Genomic DNA, 15,345 nt, shown 5'->3' on the forward strand with positions numbered 1-15,345 from the left:
GGACCCTTGCATGTGCCAGCCGTCTTCTGTGAAAGAAGTAAACTCTTATTCCTAACCCACAGCTAACCAACGGAACTCGGAACTCTAAGAATTCTGCTGTGCTCAAGATGAAGTTTTCCCATGAGAGAAGCAGAAACCAAGCGACAGCAAGCTGAGTAAGAGCAGGCTGAAGCGTTACCAGCAGAGAAGGCAGAGCAGGCACAGCTACACAAGGCCCCAGGCGAGTGCCCCCATGGAAACTCAGCCGCAAACCGAAACGGAGAGAAACCTCCGGTGGCTGCACAGAGGAAAGCCCAACAAGTCGGCCCCACCGAAACGCTTCCAAGAGCCAGAACCGGCGGCACCCGGTTCAAATCCGATCAGCCGTTCGAATCAGCCGCGGCTGCGCCCGGCGGAGAGCAGCGGCTCGGCTCCTGCGGCAGGCCGGGAGCGCGGCACGGCACGGCCACTGCTGCCGCCGCCCCGCGGCCCCCGAGCGGGGCGGGCGGGCCGCCGGTGCCGGGCGGGCCGCGGGTCCTGCCCGGGCCCGCCGCTGTGTGGCTGCGTACCTGCGCATTGTTCCTCTGCACCGCGCGATGCCCGAATCCTGATGGGAATCTCAGTGGAAATTGTCCTTTCCGTTTATGTTCCCGGTCCTTCAGCGTGACCGAGGACACAACACCACGCTGCGAGGGCAGATCCGTCTGTGCACCCTGGAGAGGAGATATACGTATATGTTAAATATATAAATAATGTTAAATAAACGTACACATACAGACTCACTTAGAGAGAAATGTTGACTACCCGGACTTCAGAAAGGTTTTTGACACTGTGGAAAAAACTGTGTCCACAAAGGAGACAGAGGAGTTCTGCAACTTCATTCAAACTCTATAGGTCCACTATACAATATTGTACTATATAATTAATATTATAAACAGTACAAACTTATACAATATATAGCAAACAGCACCTATATCATGCATAATAGATATATTTTTATATCTACAAATATACACACATATAAATACCCTTCTGCCCGTGTGAAATGCGAGACGTGCTTTATATTTCCTGTCTGGCACCAGTTTAATCTCTTTGTGGGGCTAAAGCATTGAATTCACCATCTGTCTCAAATCACTGCAAGTACAAGCATGACATAGTTACTGTGCGAGTTTCTTCTGGAAAAGAGTAGGGGACTCCTTCAGAACATGTATTTATATGCTCCTAATTTATTCTGAGGGTATAACTCTTCCCATTTGGCTTTGATTTTGTCTGCGTTCTCTATTTTTTGCTTTGAAAGAGAACAGTTCTCAGCAGGTCTCAAAGTGTCCGCCAATGTGGCGGTGATGTACTCACTTCTCTCTGTGATTTATTTCCATGTCAGCTCCTCTCAGGCTGAGGGCTGCTGCATGTGCATTTCAATGGAAAGGTCATACCAATGGAATTTTGCAGGTGAACAAAATTAAACCTTCACAGACTCGTTTCCGGTAAGAAAAAGTGTTTTAGCAGCAGAACTGTAAAATGCTTCCGGAATAAAATGCAGATGTTTCTATCAGTGGTGCAGGAATGACCATTCTGTTAGAAGTGGTTGGAATTTTAAATAACCTGCTCAGACTTTGGACAGATTAGCCTATGGAGAAAAATGAGTGTTCAGCAATAGCTCATCAATCCCAAGACTTTCCAAAGGACATCTACAACAGTACATGTTTAAACATACCTTTAAAGTGCCATTATTCTGACTTCAGTGAAGACTAAAGATCCAGAGGTTAAAGTGGCTGCTTTAAATTTCCTGTACACCCAGTGACCTGGACAAGGACATTACAAGAATAAGAAAGTGAGAAAAGCAAATTTTAAGCAGTGCTGCCACTGTCTACTTGATAGCACTCTGCAGCTGAAACCCCATCACTCCAGCGATTTGCACTGATTTATACCTGCAGAAAAAACCACAGCAAAACAAACAAAAAAACCCCTGAACGAGAACAAAGTTTGGATTTCCAGGTTGTGATCCTTGAAGAATATTGATCATTTAACAGTTATCAGAAGACAGGGTTCAAATTCCAGTTGAAGAAGTGGAAAGCCAGGGCAGGACCCCAATGGAGGGAAGAAAAGCAGGGCTACAGGTTGCACAGAAAAAGAAAAAGCCATGCATGCCCACTTGCTTTTTCCTTTCTCAGGTAACATTTAAGCACACTGCTGCATTTTTACAGCACTGCCTGATTTTTGCACCAGTGTCTTAAGCTGCAAAGGTAGGCATTGCTATGGCAGAAGTATTTCAGTGTGGTTTTTATCTTCAAACAAAAAAAATGTACTTAAAGAAATAGCCACTGTGTAAGTTCCAAGTCTGTCTTGATGCGCTGGAAGAGAGTGAACTGCTGAGTCTACAGCATGCTGTATTTTTGTCAAGAAAACTTCAATCCATAAATGGATGCTGACAGATTAAGCATTGACATGACAAACTCTTTGTAGTCAGGAAAATCAGATCCCAAACCTGGCACTCCAGCCAGAGCCTGATGTATTTAGAAGTGAATGCAAAGGAGCAGACTTGGTTGGAAAAATTGTCATCTATTTTAAATGAGAAAAAGAAGGGCTCAGTACTTATTTTCACTTGCATCAAGATGAAACCAGGATTAAAACTTTTAATGACCAACTAGAATGAGACAAAGGCTGCAGAATACCTAGGAATTTTGTGGCTAGGAAGCTCTTTAGGAGATGTGATGCGAAGCAGGGAGTCAAACCCCAAAGATGTCACGTCTGAGGTCAGCTCACTAATCACAGGGCTAGTGTACTTCCTAATATTTTTCTGTAATCTCTTGGCTTTTTGTATTTTGCCCCTGCCCCTTCAAATGCTTGCTTTTGTTTCAGTCCACATCAAAACCAACTACACGAACCACAGGTTCATTTCTTCATTCTTACGGTAAAAAGAGTAATTTGCAGTCTTTGCATGAATGTATATTGACATGTGAATGCAAAATAAAACCGTTCCACTCAAAGAAAGAGGCAAGTGCATAATCAGTCACAGAAATCATAAAACTATCTGTAGCCCCCACTTACCTCTAGTTCCAGATTAATATCCTAAGCTACCTCTTTCAAGATGAATAAAGTAATCATGAGGACATTGCCTGTTCTGGAACTGCTCCAGCATTTCCATCTCTTTTTTTAACTAAATATTCTTGCTTGAGCCCAGGAACTTGGTGGCAAACGTATTTCTAAGAAGCCTACTCCTATCTGGTCAATAGCACACTTATGCTTTTCATTCATTTCTTTTCATTCTCTCTTCAATGGATTTGTGCAACGGCTTCACAGGAAGTTCCCTTAGCACAACCAAATTATTGCATACCTTTAGCCTTTAATGTCTTCTGATGACGACATCTGAAGCCACAATTTGTTCATTTCTGGAAGTGAATATTAAAAAAAATTCAGCTGAAGGGGTGCTAAAGATTTTGTTTAAATACTTGAGCTGAAATACTAAGCATCCATGTACCCATTAGCAGGTTTAGAAAATACAAATAAAAACTTCTACATTGGTAGGCATCAGACTATATTAATTTTGCTAAAAAAAGGACATATCTTTATTTTCAAAAGTCCGGCTAAAAAAACTAACAATCAGGTAATAAGCAGCTACACTTGTAGCTCTGCTTCAAGACCAAGTTTTCTAGCCTTTTCCTGTAGCCTGCCCCAGGTGAGTAACGAGACCCTGGTGAGGTAATTCAGCCAGGTTGGCTCCGAGGTACTCGGCCCCTGCCTCGGGCCAGAGCCTGGCTGTGGTGACAGATGCCTGGGCCTGCATGTGTCAGGCTGCTTGCTTCCCAATGGCTCCTTGACATGGCATCCCCAAAGAGTCTGTAATCCTTGTCTGCTTTGTTCTGCATTGCTTAATATCCAGTGACTCAGCAGCATTCCCTGCCACCCACTGCCGTATCTTCCCTGTTATTTGATACATTGTGAAACAGCCACTGATTTAATTTCATGGGTGAAGAATGAGCCTGCCACAGAATTCCCTAGCACGTTATGTGGGATCTTATCTGGGAATGGCACAGCCCCAGGAAAAGTTTAGCTGGCATCTCAGTGAAGGCTCTGTTTTGTGGAAAGGCAATTCTAAAATGTCTATCCTAGTGATCATACAGGGCCCAGGAACCCGAGGAAGAGGCAGGGAAAGCACCAAGGGACACTTATTGTGTGAGTGATGAGCAGATGCTCCAGAAGAGGCACTGAACCAGCTCTGGAGCAGCACTGCCACAGCATGGAAGCTTCTCCAGCCACAGGCAGCTGCAGGTGTGTCCCTGCTCCATGGACAGGGAGCAGCTGACCCACCTTCAGCACTGAAGAGACTGCAGAAAGGTTCATGATGCTCTGTTTGCTTGCTCCAGCTGATTTTGAAGACTTGGTTGGCATATTCAGCTGTGTAACTCTCTCCTGTTGTTTTGAAATGAGTTAAAATGTTTGAAGAACTCTCTCTCTTACCAACACTTCTGTATGGATGGAGCTCTCTGCTCTGGCCCTCAGGATTTTCCCCTGGGAGGAACCAGCTTGATAGCTTGCTAGTTTGAGTTAAATGACTTAAACGGTAAGTGGCATTTTGTTCTCATTACACTAAGAAAAGTCAATCAATATAAAGCCCATCAGCGCATTAATATAAAAGCAGAAACCAAAGAAAACTGATATTAAATGGAAATTCAGGATCCATTATATTGAACACTACAACTCAGTTTCCTGAAGTGGAGTTGACAAACCACCAGTAAGTGTCCAGCAGGGAGCAGTTCTCCTTGATTATACTGACTAGATGATTTAATAGGTCTGCTTCCTCTCTAATACCTATGACCATATGAAAATCAATGGCAGCCCACTTAGTGCAAGTACCTTCCCTCTCTTGCTCCAGATGCATGGTTTGAGCTACCTGTGCAGAGCAATGCTAGCAGAGATGCCAGCTGGCTGTCACCTCCTCGTACTACAGAAACTCTAGGCCAAAACCCAAAGGATTTCTTCTGAGCTCTGAAAAACACTCACCTCCTTTCCTTTGCAGGAACTTCAGGCATAACCCAGCCCCAGGAGAGGAGAGAGTGCCAGCTGTCCTTGGCAGAGCACGGTGGGCACCAGCTGGCAGCAGAGCTAGCTCTCTGCCCTGCCCTGCTCCCTTTTGGGACACGGCCCTGCCCGGTGGTGGGGAGGGGACGGGACAGGTGTCCCCCTGCAGGGACATTTCCTCCACTCCACAGCCCCAGGAACACCTACCTGAGCAGTGTGCTCCTACCCAGGCTGAATTCTCCCAACCGCCTTGTCCCGCCGGCTGTGAAATGCTGTGTCCAAGGAGGGGAAGCAGCTGTCCCCGCTGTACTGCCGAGGTTCCCTTGTGCTTTTCCTTTCATCCCATTTCCAGCAGATGCTACTCTACCCCAGATGCCTGCTACCCAAATGCCAGACCTTGACAGAAACATTTCTTGGTGTATTTTCAGAACACAGGAAAACAATCCATCCAAAGTGGATCAATAGTATGACATGTCTAATTAACAAGCAAAAAGGAAGGAACAAGGCCATGCCTACCCAGCGAAGCCCATGGTGATAAGCCAGTGCAGAACCAAGCTCAATAAGCTAAAAACATTTTAGTAAACAGTGGCAGGACTATGGGAAATCACATTATACATCAGTAGCGCTGGTAAACAGCACAGGTGTAGGAGAAGCAATAAAATCTTAGGGTTTGCTAGTGAAATAAGGGAAAATGGAATAAAACATCCTTTCTGAAACAATCTTTATGAACTAAAACAACAAATACGACACAAATCTCCCCGGGTCCAAAGGGGAGTTGTTTGTTTCTCACCTGAACTTCAGGTAATGTCAGCAGAAACCCCAGAGGAGGGGAGCTTTGTGAGCAGGGCGCTGCTGCCTGGCCTTTTCGGAACATTCTGTGTGAGGGCTGCGAGCCGCCCTCAGGAGAAGGCGCCTCAGCAAGCGAGCACGGAGACGGCTCGGTCCCGCTACACCGGCGGTGCCACAGGCACGATGCCGGTGGGAACCACCAACATACGGCTCTGCTGCCACCTGCAGCTCCTCACGGCGCCTCCCGAGCCCCAGGGCTGCGCTCGCCGGTGGCCGCGGGCAAGCGGGAGCGCCGTGAGGGGAGCGCGGGGCCGTGAGGGAGACAGCCCGCCCCGCCCCTTTTAGGGCGTTTGAACGGCCCGCTCTGCGCTCTCATTGGTCCGCTCTGCGCGCCCCCTCCCCTTGGGAGAGGTCTGATTGGCTGAGACAGCTGTCAATCAAACGCGGGGTTTGTTAATTAACGAAGCAGTGACGGCTGTGGAATTAATCACGCACATCTGTGGTAATCCCCAAGAATACGGGGAAATTCACAAAAATTCTCAAAGATCTGTGAAATCCGCCCAAGTCTGTTACAGTTAATAAAGTCTGTGATATGTGAAATGTGAAATCTGTCATCTGTGAAACGTGAAATTCACACAAATCTGTGATCTGTGAAGTTTGAAATTCACAAAAATCTGCGAAATTCCCACAAATCTGTCATCTGTGAACGTGAAATTCACACAAATCTCTGAAATTCACACAAATCTGTGATACATGAACCATGAAATTCACAAAAATCTGTGGTAATTCCTACCAATTTCTGAAATTCACACACATTTTTTGATCAGTGAAATGTCAAATTCACACAAATCTGCAATAATTCCCACAAATCTGTGATACGTGAAGGAGGAATTTCACACCAATCTCTGAAATTCACACAAATCTGTGATAATTCCCACAAATCTGTGATGTGGTACGTGAAATTCACACAAATCTCTGGAATTCACACAAATCTATGATAATTCCCACAAATCTGTGATGTGATATGTGAAATTCACACAAATCTGCAATAAATCACACAAATCTGTGATACCTGAACCGTGAAGTTCACACAAATCTGCGATAATTCACACAAATCTGTGATCTGTGAAACGTGAAATTCACACAAATCTATGATAATTCCCACAAATCTGTGATGTGATACGTGAAATTCACACAAATCTGCAATAAATCACACAAATCTGTGATACCTGAACCGTGAAGTTCACACAAATCTGCGATAATTCACACAAATCTGTGATCTGTGAAACGTGAAATTCACACAAATCTTTGATCTGTGATACGTGAAATTCACACAAATCTCTGAAATTCACACAAATCTGTTATCTGTGATACGTGAAATTCACACAAATCTCTGAAATTCACACAAATCTGTGATCTGTGAAATGTGAAATTCACACAAATCTGTGATGATTCGCACAAATCTAGTGGTATCTGGGATTCACACAGTGCTGTGATATGCTAATCAGGAATTGATGATGTGACATGTGAATTGATATGTGCTACATTAATTGATATGTGCTATGTGATTATATGTGCTATATTAGTTGATATGTGCTACATTAATTGATATGTGCTATATTAATTGATATGTGCTCTATTAACTGATATGTGCTATGTGATTGATACGTGCTATATTAATTGATATGTGCTATACTAATTGATATGTGCTCTATTAACTGATATGTGCTATGTGATTGATACGTGCTCTATTAATTGATATGTGCTACATTAATTGATATGTGCTACATTAATTGATATGTGCTCTGTCCCTGCAGCCCGGGCTGGGGCTCAGCTCTGCTGGCTCCTCTTTGCCAGCAGAGCCAGCTGCCTCCTCATTCCAGCTCCGTTTGCTCACTGAGGGCAGGAAGGAGCCACTGGGATTTCTGGGCTCTCTCCTGTCCTTCCCGAGGAAAGAGGCTGGGCCAGCCTGCTGAAGAGAGGGGACAGGGGGATTCTGTCCCCTTCTGCTGCTGTGAGATCCCAGTGAATTCCTTCAGCACCTCATGCTGAGCTCACCCAGCCCTGGCACCTGCAGGAGTGCTCTGAGGAGAACTGCACTTTCCAGGGCGAACTGCTCAGACAGAACTGTGACTTATTGATGATTTCTTCTGCATTTAACATTTTCCACAGCCCGTGGTTCAGGGAGGAAACACGGAGATGATTTCCCTTCCATGCAAACGGTAACCCAGACAATATGCAAACACATCTGCCTAAATCAAAGCAGAATTTCCATCCTCGCCCGCCCCTGCTCAGGCACAAACCTTGGCAGCAATTAGGGAGGTTCAGAAATCAAACACAGAAAGAAAGATGAGAGGCACACAACTGCATGTTTAAATGAGATACAGTTGGTAAAGGAAAGGAATCTTTCCTAAAAGGTCACCTAACCCACTAGGACAAAAAAAGTATTTGTTATTATTTATTCCATTTTCATGAAAGAGACACTTATTCTTTCACCTTCTTTGGTGTTTGTGTGAGTCATTAATTCTCAGGTAATGAGTGATAAACCGAGTGAGACTTTTCCAGAAAAACAGAAGACATGGGACTGATGCCTCAGTTGTGCTATAATTAAACCAGCAATTACTGTCTGCACTATCCAGACCCCACAGGTCTGGGTTTTTTGCTTTGCAGCTGGGTGCAGCATAAGCAACATGCACTGAGTGTTTCTGACAGTGGTTTTAATTGATCATGGCATTGATCATCTGCTTGCAGTGGCTGGGGGTTTCTTCAGAGAAGTTTTTGGTGTCTTATGCTGCTGCTGATGGAAGCACAAGTGCTGATGGTGGCGTGACTAACATTCCAGCTTTAGTTACTGCACGCCACCCCAGTGGTTTCTTGCACCCTTTCCATCCCCTCAGCTGAGGGCGTGATGCTGAACACTGGCCAGTTTTGGGGGAGAGGGATGGGACTGCAGCTCTGGAACCCCACGTGCCCTGCTCTCAGCGCTGGTGGCCTTGCCAAGCCAGCATCTGGCACTTTGGAGCCCCAAATCTGAGTTTCCAGGCGAGGCGGCAGCAGCAGCAGGATTATTTTTATTTTTAAGCTCATTTATGTACATATGTTGGGCTGTCAGGAGCAGCACGAAGCAGATGCTTTTGCATAACTGTGTGCTGGAGCCTGGAGCCAGGGCTGGCGCGTGGGTGGGGAGGGCTGGTCACACATCTCCAGCAGGAGCCCGGCGGATGTCGTAAGAGCCACACGGAGAACATCTGCTCCTCTGCAGAGCTGCTGCTCCTCTGCAGAGCTGCTCCTCTGCACACACTTGGGCACGCAAGCACCAGCAGGCCCCGAGCAGGGGCTGCTCCTGCCCAAATCCCCGTGTCAGCCCCGGTGTTTGCCCCAGAGCCTCTAGCTCACCCCCTGTGCTCAGCAGCATCCAAGTATGCTCTGCCAGTCCATACAATACTCCAAGGGGAGTTTTCCCCCTGGCTGGCTGCACTATTCATGTTTCTTTCTCTCCTTCTTGCAAACACACTCACTCAGCCAACGCCACCTTCCCCAGTTTCTCTGACTTTTCTTCCAGTTGTTCTGCCCAGTGCCCTTCAACTTCTTAGCCTTGTCTTCCCAAGGCCAACGGAAGGGGATTTTCTGTCCACTTCCCCTGTTGCTCCTTCCTGGGGCAAATCCCACCCTCTCTGCCAGGAATGGCTTTGTCCCATTTTTTAATTTGTGGGAAGCTGTTAATCAGCCTTCCTTCCTTCCTTGGTGAAGCACACACCCACCCAGCCCCTGCCTCCCTCCAGTGTCCTGCAAGCTGCTTCATCCATGCAGGGCTCTCTGGGGGGTTCTGGTGGAGGGGGAGCATCCTTGTCCTGACATGGTCTGTCTCTGGGGGCACGTGTCTGTGGTGGGCCTGGCTGTGCAGCAAAGCTGAACTCACCCCGGGCTCCCCTTCAAGTGAGGGGTTTGAGAAACAAACAGAGGGAAGCAGAACGGAGAGAATGAGACCAGTGATGGTGTGACCACCATGGGGATTTTTGGACAGGTAATACTGATGCCTCAAGTTTCAGCTTTTCTATTTTCCAGATTCTGTGCTGCTTTAGTGTGTGGGTCTGGGCTTCACATGAGGGCATGGTGAGCTCTGTGCACAGAGCAGGGAGACAAAACAATTCCTGCTCCAGCTGGGCACCAAGGACAAATGATCCAAATCTCAGCCCCAAGAGCACAAACCCCGTGGGCTGCAGAGAGAAAAACAAGCAGGATGGGACTGCAGGGGCTGCAGCTGGAACTGGACACTGAACTGCAATGTGCACATGGAGCAGAGCTGAGCCCAGGGAGAGACCCCGGCAGCGCTCGTGCATTTTGGGGCCATTTGGGTTCATCTTGGGTGCAGCCCTGGCTGGGCTCTGGTGCTGCCCAAGGTGCATCCATGGAGGAGATCCTTGGAATGAATCCCTGCTGTATTCTGTAGCTCTGCCCAGCCTCTCCTCTGGGGCAGCTTCCCAAGGGATCCGTACAACTCCTCCTGTTTCTCCCAGTCCCCAGCTGAGGGTCAGACACTTGGAGCCCCGTGTGCACCCAGCTGGTGCCACAGCTTTGGGCTGCACTGTCTGTGGGAAGGGGGCACACACGGCCCTGGGCCCTGCCTGGGCTGGGCCTGGCTAAACTCCAAGGGCAAGAGCTGCTTTGTCTGCTGTGGCCAGCTCTGCGCAGGGGCGGGCTGCATCCAGGACTTCAAAGATGTCACATTTGCTTGCCAGGCCAAAAAAGAGAAGTCTGGAGCCCATATTTTCCAACATTTCAAGTCTGCAGTGTACTTGAAAAGTCTGAAGTCTTTGACAGGGTTTTATACTTGCAGAGGGGGATTTTATTTTGAACATCCTTTAAATACTTTGTGGGTAGGAGTATTTCCAGTTTTGGAGTGGTGCATGTATTCTGATAAATAAAATCAGCCTACGGTGTGGACCTTTGCATTGGTAATCAATACAGCATTTATCTGCATCAGTGACTCACGCAGCCTGCCACATAGGCTTTGTTCAGTTATTTAATGAAAGGTTATATTCATATCACCAAATATTTACATTGTAGATAATTTAACATCAATGAACAGGTATTTTGCAATATGTAATTTATTAAAGAATAAGAGTTTTGCATCCCGTGATGTGCTGCAGTCTTCATAATTACGTTTCTCAAACCTAAAAACCTTTTGGCTCCATAATATATTGCCCATCTCAAAAGACAGAAAACTGTAGGTCAGAAGCATGGTGGTAATAGTTGAAAGAAACACTTTTCCCAGTCAAAATGGTGTTTATTCAAACCCCGACTTCCCAACCCAAATGATGCCATTTTGCCCAAATTCTTCTATTGGGTACACTTTTTATTCCCAGAATAGCTCTGAGGAACAGCTCTGTGTTTGCTGCAGACCAAGCTGGCCAAGAACACAGATTGGTGTGGCTGCCATGTGAGAAGAAGAGGCAGAGTTCTGTCTCTGCAGCTTAAACTTGGTATTTGAATGACTTGAATACAAATAAACTCAAATAAAACTTGAATACAAATTCTTGTAATTTCCTAGTTACTACTCACAGTAATCACAGCTTTGGCAGAAGATCTTTTCTCTGTGTGCTTTGCTTTTAAATATCTGTGTTCAGCAGAGTTCCACAAGAACACGTTGCAAAACACTGCAGGAGACTAAAGGGAAATCTTTAAGTGACTTGATATTGGGACCCAGCAATGCTTTGGGGCAGAGGGAGGAAACCCGTCCTGGGTAATGGCAGAAACCTCTGGGTGCAACATGTGGCACACCAAGAGGCAAATCCAGCTGGTGGCCACAGAGCTGGGCCAGAGCAGAGAGCCTGTGCTCTGTCTGGGGGAGAATGAGATCTGCTGGGTGGAACAGGCTCATCTGCTTCAAAGCAAAATGGCAATTCCCAGCTGGCCAGGCAGCTGCGGGAGCCTGTGGCCAGGCATGGAGCTCAGCCTGCTGGAAAAACATGATCAGCAACACTCAGAGCAACAGCAGCAAAACCTGGTGGGAGAGCAGAGCCAGGGAGCCCAGCTGTGCCTGAGGCCATGGAAGTCTGCAGCACCTCGGGGACACAGCAGGTTCCTCATCCCTGTGGGATCCCTGTGCTGGCTGCACCTCAAACACGTCCATGTGAACCCAAAGCAAACACATCCATGGAAATCCAGAACACGTCCATGTGAACCCAAACCAAACATATCCGTGAAAATCCAGAACACATCCATGTGCACCCAAAGCAAACATATCCATGTGAACCCAAACCAAACACATCCATGAAAATCCAGAACACATCCATGTGCACCCAAACCAAACATATCCATGTGAACCCAAACCAAACATGTCCATGAAAATCCAGAACACATTCATGTGAATCCAAACCAAACACATCTGTGCAAACCCAAACCAAACACGTCCATGGAAATCCAGAACACATCCATGTGCACCCAAACCAAACATATCCATGTGAACCCAAACCAAACATGTCCATGGAAATCCAGAACACATCCATGCAAACCCAAACCAAATACATCCATGGAAATCCAGAACACATCCATGCGAACCCAAACCAAACCCTTGGCCTGGGAGCATGAGGACCAGCAGTGGGAAGAAGTCACACGTGTCACAGGGCCCCCAGGAGATGGCTGTACCCCCCTGTCCCCTGAGCAGCCTGCAGAGCGGACCAGGTCCCACCCTATCCACCCCTGGGGCTGTGCCTGGTATCCTCTGCCCAGGCTCCCTGGGCAGTGCCACGGGGTCTTTTCCACCTCACTCTGCAAGGGAAGTTTCTGAGGAGTCCACACCAAATGCAATCACCTGTGTGGCCACCCCCAGTTGAGCTCCGGGGGTGGCCAAGTCCCAGGATGGGGGTAGAAATGGGGCCATTTTACAGCAATTGCCTTCCAGACTGCTCCTCTGCCAGTCTTCATCCCAAGTTTCTCCTGATTCTGTCCAGAATGGCTTCTGCTAGACTTATTCTCTATTGATTTATTGAGTACTCTTTAATCCTCCAACTAAATTCAGGAGACACTGTGCTTTTCAAAGGCAGAATTAGGCTCTGTGATTACGGAAAAATTGTCCTATTTAAAGGAGAGAAAAACAAAAGCTCCAAGAAAATATTTGCAGAGGTCTCTGGGCTTGCAGCTTTGTTCTGCAATGCCCCAACTAACTGCAGAGGTGGTCATTTCATTGGCACCAAACTGTGAATTACAGCCCTGCTCAATACCTGATCCATATTTATTGGAGAAATTGCACCAATTCTTGGAAACCATAGATATCTATAGGAGGCACAGAACAGTGTTGTGTTTCCTAAGGGGAATTTATGAGGCAACCATTGCATGGGTAGTGGATTGCAGACCCCCACAGTCATCCTGGGCTGCAGGAACCCTTCATTTCAGGATCGCTTCCTATTGACACACTGCCTTGAAAGTTCAAGCAAAGCAGCCACTATTTTCAGTGATATGCAGGGCTAATTAGCTCATGTAACTATTGTTTGCACTGCTTCATCTTCATGGCTCCTCTGACTTTGCATGCAGGCAACAATTACAAAGCCGTAGGGACATGCAGAGTTATGCCAGGAATCTCAGGTTTAATCGGAGAGGGCACAGACAGGAGCAGCACTGCCCACTGCAGGTGCCCACCTGACGGGTGTGCAGGGGGATTTCACGTGTCTGTCTGTGTCCCACACTGTGCAGGCTGAGTTTAACAGCTGGCACAAAGGGCTGTGTGCTCCCTGGAATAAAACCCCTGACTCTCAAGGCCTCGATGCAGACAGCCACGTGAAGAGTGCTGTATTTTTGGGAAGCTAACAGCAGTGCATGTTTACGGGAGCACACCAAGTGATGCTTTTCTTCCATTACCCTCTTCCAAGCCCTTGCCCTATTTTCCCCTGGGAAGACAAAGCTGCTGTCTGGCACATCAGGTGATGAATTTCTGTTTCACTAGACAGCCTGTTTGCAGCAAGGCTTCTGAAAACAGGGGCAAGGCTTGTTCCTCCTGCAGCACCGAGCTGAGAGTGCCCCTGTCAGGCTGGAGCTCAGGGCCATTACCTGTGTGCTGTCCTGCAGGGAGCCAGCAAGGAGCTGTTTGATGCCTTCCAGGGCAGGGCAGGGCAGGGCAGCAGGACCTGCTCTGCTCCCTCTCCTGCCTGGAGAGCTCCTGTGCAGCTCAGCAGAGAGCACAGCAGCCAGGTGGGATGGGCGTGCCTGGGCTCGCATCCCTGAGAGGGAGCTGAGCAGGCACACAGCACAGCTGGCAGCAGGGAGGGGCAGCTCTCAGCAAAAGAGGGCTACGGGAACTCAGCTGCAGCTGAGTGAGGCTTCCTCTGGACCCTTCAGAATGAAACAGGCAGGCAGCAGCACGTCCAGGACTCATCCACTCACACCCGGGGGAAGAGTGGTCACAATCTGTAACAAGCTGGGAGGTGATTTGAGCTTGGGTGACACAGCCATGTGTCCCCTCGCTGCTGTAGCCCAGCCCTTGCCATTGCCTGTCAGCAGAGATCTGCACATCCCCTTGGCTCTGCCCTCAGGAGCAGCAGCTCCCATGAGGCAAAAAAAAAAAAAAAAAAAAAGACAAAAAAGAAAAGGTATCCATTTACAAGGTGATGTAGTGCTTTTATTTTTTTAAAATAAATACTTGTGTTGCTGAGGCTGTTCTTGCTCACCAGGTGGCCTGCATCACACAGGGACATCCAGGACAGACATTTTGCTTAGCGCAGGAATAAAGCAAACCAGAGGGACTAATTAAAAAAAAAAAAAAAAAAAAAAACAAACCAACAACAAAAAAAGCTGCAGAGTTTGAGTTTCTTGTAGCCAAACAGGAATTTAGGCATGCATTTGTGGCTGAATGGCCAAAGTGGGGATGCCCAGCCTGCTACCAACAGGGGAAGCAGCACCACATCACCTGCTCTTTGCTCTCAACAAAGCTGCTAGATTTATTATTTTTGTATTTCTCCAAGCTTTTTTGGGTATGTCTTTCCATTCAATTTTACAGCTGTTGCAATCAGAGCAGACATCTGGAAGAGAAAGGGCCTCACTGGGCTGTTTCATGGCAGCAAATGGTGACACTGGCAGCACTATTTTTGTAACAGAAACATGGTCCCACATATTTTATATTGTCTTGAAATAACAGTTTCCCAAGGTTGGAGTCCAAATATAGAGGAACTTCAGTGAAGGACCATGTTGGGGTTAGAGAGAAAATGAGTCTCCCAGCAGAAAGCTCTTTAAAGGTCAGGGAAAACTGTAACTGGAAACCTTCTCAAGAGAATTGAAAACCCTCAGTGCAGATGACAGTTGAAGGAATATTTAGTCCACCAGGTACCTGCACCCCTGTTTAAGAGTCTGAACAGCTTTAAAGGCTGTTATAACCAACATTACACAGGAGGAGCAGGCAGCTTGGTTTACACACGTGAACTGCAGTTTGAGCTTCACAGGCTTAAGCTACACCAGATTTTTTTACTAAAGGGGAGGAAGGGACAGGAGAAGGAAAGGAGTCTTCTAGCAAAGGAGAACATTTTCAGAGTGTAGACTCGGGAGATGGCGTTTCTGGAAGTGCAAAAC

The 15,345-nt window shown here is 47.2% G+C and overlaps 1 long non-coding RNA gene across 1 annotated transcript; it reads right to left on the reverse strand.

Annotated features, from left to right (window-relative positions):
- Positions 1-563: 563 nt before the first annotated feature.
- On the reverse strand, positions 564-6,017 carry LOC120509822. Its single transcript, XR_005629350.1, has 4 exons — positions 5,789-6,017; positions 3,314-3,368; positions 1,694-1,781; positions 564-692 (listed from the first exon to the last, which is right to left on the reverse strand). It is a non-coding gene; the product is annotated as an uncharacterized LOC120509822 (long non-coding RNA).
- Positions 6,018-15,345: the final 9,328 nt, after the last annotated feature.

Source organism: Passer montanus, unplaced genomic scaffold (genome assembly GCF_014805655.1).
Source record: "Passer montanus isolate IOZ18808 unplaced genomic scaffold, ASM1480565v1 scaffold54, whole genome shotgun sequence".
Lineage (NCBI taxonomy): Eukaryota > Metazoa > Chordata > Aves > Passeriformes > Passeridae > Passer > Passer montanus.